The sequence below is a fragment of the Moschus berezovskii genome, chromosome 4, assembly GCF_049115385.1.
Source record: "Moschus berezovskii isolate FMDL1 chromosome 4, NW_MosBer_1.0, whole genome shotgun sequence".
Taxonomy (NCBI): domain Eukaryota; kingdom Metazoa; phylum Chordata; class Mammalia; order Artiodactyla; family Moschidae; genus Moschus; species Moschus berezovskii.
In genome coordinates, this window is record NC_142463.1 from 72,735,820 (window position 1) to 72,746,008 (window position 10,189).

Below are 10,189 nucleotides of genomic sequence, written 5' to 3' on the forward strand. Positions count from 1 at the left end.
AAGAGGCATCTACAAAAAATCTACAGCTAACATCTTGGTCAATAATGAAAGACTGTCTATGTTTTCCACTTTGAGATTACGATCAATATTGTTACTGGGCTTCCCTGGTAGCTCAGATGGTAAAGAATCTGAGTCTGCAATGCAGGAGACCTGGGTTCAATGTCTGGGTCAGGAAGATCCCCTGGAGATGGGAATGGCTACCCTCTCCAGTGTTCTTGCCTGGAGAATTCCATGGACAAAGGAGCCTGGCAGGCTACAGTCCATGGAGTTGCAAAGGGCTGGACATGACTGAGGGTCTAACACACACTATTGTTACTGAAGGTCTTAGTACAAGAAAACAGGAGAAAAAAATAAAACACATTCAGATTGAAAAGGGAGAAGTAAAACACTTCATTAAAAATTGACGTTTGTATACCTCAAAAATTCTAAGAAACCTACAAATGATTTACTGCAACTAATAAATGAATTTAGCAAGGCCACAGAATATAGGGTCAATATATTACAATTTTATTTCTAAATACTAGCAACAAATAATTGGACAGTGATATTTTAGAAACAAATACCATTTATAATAACATCAAAAAATGAGATATTTTTAGGAATAAATTTAACAAAATATGTCTAAGATCCTAAATTTAAAACTATAAAACTTTAGTGGCAAGAAATTAAACAAGTGAATCAATCAGTAAGGATGCCATGCTCATAGACTGGAAGACTCAAAACTGTTGAAGACTTTCGTTTCCCTCAAAGTGATATGTTCATTTCAAGCAATCCCAAACAAAATCTCTCCTAGGTTTTTGTAGAAATTGATAGGCTGACTCTGAAATGTATATAAGATGCAAAAAATCTAAGCAGCCAAAAAATTTTTGTAAAAAGAACAGATTTGGAAGATCCATAATGTCTGATTTTAAGACTTACTATAGAGTTACAGTCATCAAAACAATATGATATTATTACAGAGAGTGAAATAGATCAACAGAATAGTCTAGAAATAGACCTACATATTTTCAAAAGGTACTAAAGTAATTCAATAGGGGGAAAGGTGTTCTTTTCAATAAATGGTACTGAAATAACTTGATAGCCATATGAGAAAGAAATGATGCCTGCTTCAGTTCAGTTCAGTTGCTCAGTCGTGTCCGACTCTCCGCGACCCCATGAATCACAGCACACCAGGCCTCCCTGTCCATCACCAACTCCCGGAGTTCACTCAAACTCATGTCCACAGAGTCGGTGATGCCATCCAGCCATCTCATTCTCAACGTCCCCTTCTCCTCCTGCCCCCAACCTTTCCGAGCATCAGAGTCTTTTCCAGTGAGTCAACTCATCGCATGAGGTGGCCAAAGTATTGCAGTTTCAGCTTTAGCATCAGTTGTTCCAATGAACACCCAGGATCGATCTCCCTTAGAATGGACTGGTTGGATCTCCTTGCAGTCCAAGGGACTCTCAAGAGTCTTCTCCAACACCACAGTTCAAAAGCATCAATTCTTCGGCGATCAGCTTTCTTCACAGTCCAACTCTCATATCCATACATGACCACAGGAAAAACCATAGCCTTGACTAGACGGACCTTTGTTGGCAAAGTAATGTCTCTGCTTTTTAATATATTATCAACATTGGTCATAACTTTCCTTCCAAGGAGTAAGAGTCTTTTAATTTCATGGCTGCAATCAGCATCTGTAGTGATTTTGGAGCCCAAAAAAATAAAGTCTGACACTGTTTACACTGTTTTTCCATCTATTTCCCATGAAGTGATGGGACCAGATGCCATGATCTTTGTTTTCTGAATGTTGAGCTTCAAGCCAACCTTTTTACTCTCCTCTTTCACTTTCATCAAGAGGCTTTTGAGTTCCTCTTCACTTTCTGCCGTAAGGGTGGTGTCATCTGCATATCTGAGGTTATTGATATTTCTCCCAGCAATCTTGATTCCAGCTTGTGCTTCTTCCAGCCCAGCGTTCCTCATGATGTACTCTGCATATAAGTTAAATAAGCAGGGTGACAATATACAGCCTTGACGCACTCCTTTTCCTATTTGGAACCAGTCTGTTGTTCCATGTCCAGTTCTGACTGTTGCTTCCTGACCTGCATACAGGTTTCTCAAGAGGCAGGTCAGGTGGTCTGGGATTCCCATCTCTTTCAGAATTTTCCACAGTTTATTGTGATCCACACAGCCAAAGGCTTTGGCATAGTCAATGAAGCAGAAATAGATGCTCTTCTGGAACTCTTTTGCTTTCTCCATGATCCAGCGGATGTTGGCAATTTGATCTCTGGTGCCTCTGCCTTTTCTAAAACCTGCTTGAACATCTGGGAGTTCACGGTTCACATATTGCTGAAGCCTGGCTTGGAGAATTTTGAGCATCACTTTACTAGCGTGTGAGATGAGTGCAATTGTGCGGTAGTTTGAGCATTCTTTGGCATTGCCTTTCTTTGGGATTGGAATGAAAATTGACCTTTTCCAGTCCTGTGGCCACTGCTGAGTTTTCCAGATTTGCTGGCATATTGAGTGCAGCACTTTCACAGCATCATCTTTCAAGATTTGAAATAGCTCAACTGGAATTCCATCACCTCCACTAGCTTTGTTCATAGTGATGCTTTCTAAGGCCCACTTGACTTTGCATTCCAAGATGTCTGGCTCTAGGTCAGTGATCACGTTATCGTGACTATCTTGGTCGTGAAGATCTTTTTTGTGCAGTTCTTCTGTGTATTCTTGCCACCTCTTCTTAATATCTTCTGCTTCTGTTAGGTCCATACCATTTCTGTCCTCTATCGAGCCCATCTTTGCATGAAATGTTCCCTTGGAATCTCTAATTTTCTTGAAGAGATCTCTTGTTTTTCCTATTCTGTTGTTTTCCTCTATTTCTTTGCATTGATCACTGAGGAAGGCTTTCTTATCTCTCCTTGTTATTCTTTGGAACTCTGCATTCAGATGCTTATATCTTTCCTTTTCGCTTCTCTTCTTTTCACAGCTATTTGTAAGGCCACCTCAGACAGCCATTTCGCTTTTTTGCATTTCTTTTCCATGGGGATGGTCTTGGTCCCTGTCTCCTGTACAATGTCACGAACCTCCGTCCAGAGTTCATCAGGCACTCTATCAGATCTAGTCCCTTAAATCTTTCCTCACTTCCACTGTATAATCATAAGGGACATGATTTAGGTCATATCAGAATGGTCTAGTGGTTTTCCCTACTTTCTTCAATTGAAGTCTGAATTTGGCAATAAGGAGTTCATGATCTGAGCCACAGTCAGCTCCTGGTCTTGTTTTTGCTAACTGTATACAGCTTCTCCATCTTTGGCTGCAAAGAATATAATCAATCTGATTTCGGTGATGACCCTGCTTCAGAGCATACCCTGAAATTAATTCAACATATATCATAAACCTAAATATATAATCTAAAACTATCAATCTTTTAAATACTGGAGCTGGAAGAGGCAACTGCATGTTTTTATAAGAAAACACATGGGAGAACACAGCCATGCCCAACTATTTATGTACTGTCAATAGCTGCTTTTGCCCTACAACAGCAAAGGTTGAGGTACTACAGCATGTAAGCCTAAAATATTTATGATCTGGTCCTTTAAGAATATGTGTGAGGATCTCTAAGAAAACTTGGATAGAAAATCTAGGCAACAATTTCTTAGACACAAAAAGCAAGAACCATTAAACAAACAAACAAACAACTGGTTAACTAAACTTCATTGAAATGTAAAGCTTCTGCTATTTGAAAGACAAGTGTTAAGCCCACAAATCGGGAGAAAATACATGACAAAGGACTTGTATTCAAACTACATCAAGAACTCTTAGCTCAATAATAAAACAAACAGCACAAGGAATTAATTAGTAAAAGATCTGAACAGATATTTCAAAAAAGAAGATACACAACTGGGCAATAAGCATATGAAACAGTGCTCAATATCATTAGTATCAGGGAAACACAAATTTAAGCCACAGTGAGATACCACTAAATGTCTACTGGAATTCTCAATTTCAGCTAGAGTGAAATCTGGGATAGGAAGGATGTACAGCAACTAAAACTCCCACACATTGGTGCTAAACAAGGTACACACCACTTTGGAAAACAGCCTGGCAGTTCCTTAAACACGTGAACATACATTTACCATAAAACCCAGCAACTCTACTCCCTTATATAATTCCCCAAAATGAAAAATACATTCATCCGAAAACTATACACAAATGTATGCAGCAACTTTTTTCATGATAGTCAAAAACTGGAAACAATCCGAGTGTCAACAGATAAATGCTAACAGCCTTACAAGGGAATACTACTCAACAATAAAATATCTATAACATAGCAAAAAACCATGGGTGAATCTCAAAAACGTCATGCTAAATGAAAGTCAGGCACAAAAGAATATATGCTGTATGATTGCTTTTACATGAAATTCTAGAAAAGATGAACCTAATTCTTAGTAACAAAAAAGCAGGAATGGCTGCCTGGTGACTGGGCTTGTAGTGAGTAAGGTGGGGGAAGTTCTGCATGTGAGACTTTTTTGAAATAATGGAAATGTTCTGTATCTTGATTATGGGGGTTACATGAGTGTATACAATTGTCAAAACTCACTAATAGTGTATAAAAATCCCTTATTATTTTAGTACTCAAGGAATATTAAATAAATTAAAATTGTAAGGTTGCTATTCCCTCCTCCAGGGGATCTTCCTAATCCAGGGATGGAACCCACGTCTCTTACATCTCCTGTACTGGCAGGCATTCTTTTCCACTAGCGCCACCTGGGAAGCCCACAAAATTGCAGGAAGTTCTATTGAAATAATCCCTGACTTCAACTTTCTCTCTCCCTTATTATTTTTCAAAATATTTTCCATCTTCTTCCTTAGAAAGAAAGTCTATGGTATTTGAAAACTTTCTCAGGGATAAATACTGGAACATTTTTCAAGAAAAAGAAAAAACCTTATCCCAGGGAGGCAGTATCATCAAAGGGCTCCTGCTTATCAGAGTAAAAGATAAAGACAAAGCAGAAAGTACAAACCGTCCACAAAAATCCTCATCATATCCAAACGTGTTGCTAACCCTCCTTTTAAACCTCCTTGTTTCTTTACACAGGAATGTATCTTTCTGTGTTGTGGCTCATCATTATACTGGAGATGAGGTGGGAAATCAAAAACAAAGTAGCCATCAAAGCAGAATCATAGAAGCTGACTGATGAAATCCTTGTATGTGTGCATTAGGATAACCAGTAATTCTGCCAGGAAGGATCCTTTGGCTTCTGTGCTTATTAAAATCATTATTTTAATCTACTTCAATCTCACAAAAAACATCACTTCTTCCAAAAAGCCTTTTCATTTCCTCTACTGAAAATAAGTCATTCCTTTACTTTCCCATAGGACATTCAACATACTTTTCTCAGGTAACCCAAGATATGCCTTGGGCCCTATTTATTCGAAATTACCTGCTTCTACCCAATAGACTGAAAGTTTCCACAAGACCTTGTCTAACATAAAGTGGTGTCAAACTAAATTTTCTGAGCGAATGCTGAATCAATCACCAATGGTACAGGAATGAAAATCTTTCCAGGGAATCTTTTGATCATGAGCTTTGTTCAAGCAGAACTAACAACTGAGACCAACAGCAGTGGTTGAAGCAGCACACATTCCTAGATCAAGGGCTTTTACCACTGGGAAGAGAAGGTGCTGATAATTTAGTGGATGTTCTATTTTAGGGAGGTGGGTAGAGCAGGAATGACCAGCCACCATAGATTCCATGAACAGTGCTTTCTTCATCACAGCCAGAGTTTTACTTCCTGCCAATTTGGGAGCTGAAAAATTTCCAACTCAGACCTATCTTCAGTTCAGTTCAGTTCAGTTCAGTCGCTCAGTCGTGTCCGACTTCTTACTTCTCTTCAAATCCACTCTAGACTTTTTCTCAGAATCAGGAGACTAAGGCTATTTGAACCATAAAGCTAATGAAGCTTAAGCGTCCGGGTTCCTCACTTGCTTAGTTCCTACAATCAGGAAGCATTTCTAAGTATGCATTCCTGGCAAACTGCCTAAAGAAATCTCTGAAGAAAGGGATTTAAATCTCCAAGACCCATAATTTGTTGCGATTTCTTTACTCATTCTAAATATTCACTTTCGTACTTAATTATGAATTATTTTTCCTGAACAGGAAACTACCCCCCCAACTTCCTCAAACCGAATAAGGGGGCGAAGCTAATTCCCAAAAAGAAGAGAAAAGGAAAAGGTAAATGTCAAACAAATAGTTCTTTGGTTATTTTGGCTCCACCTCCGTGTTGCAGCTTTCACCTCCTAACAGTCCTTAAGAGATCCACCATTAGAGGTGGATAGGGGATGTCCACAGACCAAAAACATAACAAAAAAACAATCCTCTCTCAAGAGGAGTGGTGATGAAAAAGAGAGATGGACCCTGGAAATGTCAGAGGGGGCTCAAAGACAAGGAGACTCCCTGGCTACTTTGTTCAAGGCAAAGGAAGGCCTTCCCTCGGGCCAAGGTTTGGATTGGCCAAGGTGGGATCCTAGGACAGCCCGGGAAACAAACTCACAGGGATACCCTCTCCTGCTCTCCTCCTGGGAGCTGCAATCCTCCGCCTGTCAATTTCTATTCTGCAAAGCACAGGGCTTACCCGAGGACTAGGCTGGGATAGCGGGTGCGTGTGTGCGCGTGCGAAGGAACAGCTACAGGGGTGTGACAGAGGGTCGGAGTGGTGGGAGAGGGAAGGAGTGTGAAGAGCGATAGAGACACACCGGAGCGGGGCACCTGGGTAGAGCCGGAACTGAGTGTTTTTCCACTTTTCATTACCGCTCCCCCAGCCAAATAAATAAACAAATAAACAAACAGCCGGGCCTAGGTGAGGCGAAATGTGATAAGAAAAGGAAGACAGGCAACACCAAATGTCTTGTTAGTTTTACCTCAGCTTTCGCATTTGTCAGCCAAAAATTTGAGGAAAAGGCACTAAACTTCCAAAAAGATCCCAAGTAAGGAACACGAAAGTGAAGACCTGGTTAAGGAAACCAAAAGTGTGGGGTGCGGGGGGGCAGAAAGAGTCCGGGGCAGGGAGGGTGGAGAAGCCCCTTCCAGAATTCCGCTTAAAGGCGGAGGCGCGAACGTGGTTAGAAAAGGGAGAGGGGCTGCAGGACACTCGAGGGGAACCTGGAAAGGGAGGAACGTCCACCCCGAGACTCTCTCCCCTGACGCCGGGACGGCGTCGCCTAACTGGGCACCGGGGTCCCGCGGGTCCCTGCGACGCCCTCTCCAGCTCTCCCCGCTGCCCCTCCGCTGCCGCGCCCCTCACCCGCTCGGACCCCTCCCGGAGGACCAGGAGTCCTGGGGGCACCGGCCCGGCCCGCCGCCGACCCTCAGCGCAGCCCGCAGTCGCTTCCAGTTCTGGCCGCCGCCCGGGCCGCCCGGACCCTGGACGGCAACTCGCCGGTGACCCCAGACCCCCGCCTCAGCCGCCACGGCTGGTCCGAGCGCCGCCACCCGACACTCACCGCGGCGCTCCATCCCGCGTCCCGAACGCGGACGCCCGCCCGACACTCACGGCCGCCGCCGCCGCCGCCGAGGGCTGGAGCTCGCCGCCCCCATCCCCCACGGCCCGCGGACGCCCGGCCGAGCCGCCGTCGCCGCCGCCGCCGCCCCTGCAGCTACCGCCACGACCGCGCCGGCCCGGCGGCCCCGCCCCCGGCCTCGCGCCTCCCGCCCCCCGGGGCCCAGCCCATTGGCCCGCGCGCCCGGGGGGCGGGGCCGGACGCGGGCGGCAGGTTGGGGCGGCCTCCGGCTCTCGCGCGCAGGGCGCCGACGGCCAGTTGCGTTCCGGCCTGCTGGCGGTCCTAGTAGCTGCAGGACGTGTTAGCAGCCCCGTGCGGCTTGTGGCAGGACGGACGGAGGAACCTTAGGAATCAGTCACCTTTTACAGCCTCCAGTAGGGAGCAGGTCCTTGTTGTTTAAGTGCACATTTCTCAGGTGGACACTGTGAATTATTTACAGTCAGAAATTTGGTGTTCAATTTGTTTGATCCTCCTCCTTCCCACATCCTCCTTATCCGTTAGGAACAAAAATACATTTTATGCTTAACTTTAAAATTGCCACACTCTTTTCTTTGTTGACTGATTGTCATTTTCAGAAAACTAAATTACACAAAACTTCAACCGTTATGTAGAATACCTGACTCGTGGGAGTTGCTCAATAAATGCTAGTTGAATGCATGATTCCCTAAGCATTCTACTTGGCACTTACCATTAAATGCTCCTTTACTAATGGGACTCATCAAAACTTGTAGGGAAAATGAACAACCAGAATTAAACCACTTATCTAGATTTGGGTCACACACCATAATGAAAAAATACAGGGTTTCTATTGAATAGTTCAAGTACTTAGTAACACTTAACTACCAAGAATACCCTTCCTGTCATCAATGCCAAGACATAGCAGACATTCTGTGAATATTAACTGAATAAATAAGTAAAATTATGGGAAAGGAATTTGGAAAAGTTCTTCAATCTCCTCCTCCCATTAAATCTTTTTCAAAATATATTAAGTATCTGTCATAATCTCCACTCTTCTTCATTATTTGGGAGTAATATATTCCAAAACATTCTCAGAAAAATGGTAATTCACTTTCACAATAAAATAAATACAACTATTAACTGAGAAAGAATGAGCATCAAAAATCTGTTATCTGCTGTAAATCAACTATACTTTCATAAATTTTTTATAAAAGAAATAAAATCTGTTATCTGGGACAAGTAGTTCATATGTTTGGTATAGAAAATAAGAAACAAATACCTCCACCAAATTTGATAACAGTATCCCAGCACTTGCTATTATAAAGCCAACCAGTTTTTACCCCTAAATGTTTCTTGGTTAAAGCTGCTCAGGGTCACGGCTTTGGACCATAAGGAGTCAGAGACAGACAAAGTCAGAGGCATAATAGGATGCTGGATCAATAATGTAACACACATGACAGATGATGTAGTATTGCTATTTATAATTATAGTATTTATCAATAACACGTGACTACTCTGCCAACTGAAGTGTTCTTCATTCTTTCTATGATACAGAGGTTACAACCTCTACTCTGAAGTCTTCCTGTTCTCACTGAAAATCAGTCATCCTATTTAACATAGTATGGTACATGGAACCCTATACTTAGGGCACTTGTGATTCTCATGCCCTCTTTCATTGAATACTAGTACCAATGTTTACTTATACTATTTAGATTGTACAGGTCTATAGTGTTATGTTACCTAAGTCTGTGTCCAGTACACAGTGGGTCCGTACTTAGTATTTTCTGGAGGACTGTTGAGGAACTGACCAATGGGCCCAGGAATAAAAATTCTAGGATCCGTTTTTTGTTTTTATTTTTATTTTTACTGTAAATTCTATTCAACCTGATGTGACTAGTGAAATTAAGTGTAATGGCCACAAAAACCACAAGTCTAAAGCAAAGACTTCACCTCATGCGAAGAGTTGACTCACTGGAAAAGACTCTGATGCTGGGAGGGATTGGGGGCAGGAAGAGAAGGGGACGACAGAGAATGAGATGGCTGGATGACATCACCGACTTGATGGACATGAGTTTGGGTGAACTCCGGGAATTGGTGATGAACAGGGAGGCCTGGCGTCCTGTGATTCATGGGGTTGCAAAGAATCGGACACAACTGAGCGACTGAACTGAACTGAACTGAAAGCAAAAACAGTCCCAGTTATCCTGTGGCCAGAGGTGAAGGGGCTGACAATGAAAGCAGCTGTTGCAGGTACATGATAAGAGATGGGAGCCCAACCCAAAGGAGAGTCAGTGCACAGGTGCTTTTCCTGCCAGTCATGCTTCAGTGACAGCCTGTTTAGGGGAGCACCACATCACCCACAGACAACTTACTGAGGGCTTCCATTGTGCCAGGCATTGTTCTAAGCACAGGGATTACGTTAGTGAACTTTCAACCCACTTTCAGACTCTCCTCAATCATGGCTCAATGCCTGGGAAAGGGAAGGAGATAGTGGAAACAGGCAGGGTGGCCCAAAGGCAGGCAGATTCCCAGTCACTGCAGCTGTCTTTGCCCCTCACTGCTGGGAGCCCTCAGAAAGAACCATGGAGAGCCCGCCGGGCCACAGTGAGTACAAAGGTCCCGGATTCCAAAGTGGACAAAACTCACCAAGCAGGTTATTAATCTTGATTCTGTGATGGTTGTAATTGAGAAACA

At 43.1% G+C, this 10,189-nt stretch overlaps 1 protein-coding gene across 2 annotated transcripts in view; it reads right to left on the reverse strand.

The window, feature by feature from the left end:
- ARHGAP29 (Rho GTPase activating protein 29) overlaps positions 1–7,637 on the reverse strand; it is an 89,016-nt gene extending 81,379 nt beyond the window's left edge. For both annotated transcript variants that reach the window (XM_055401531.2, XM_055401528.2), the window contains exon 1: positions 7,481–7,637. The gene's annotated coding sequence lies outside the window, so the exon portion shown is untranslated. The remainder of the gene's footprint in view (positions 1–7,480) is intronic.
- Between the last annotated feature and the right edge of the window lie 2,552 nt (positions 7,638–10,189).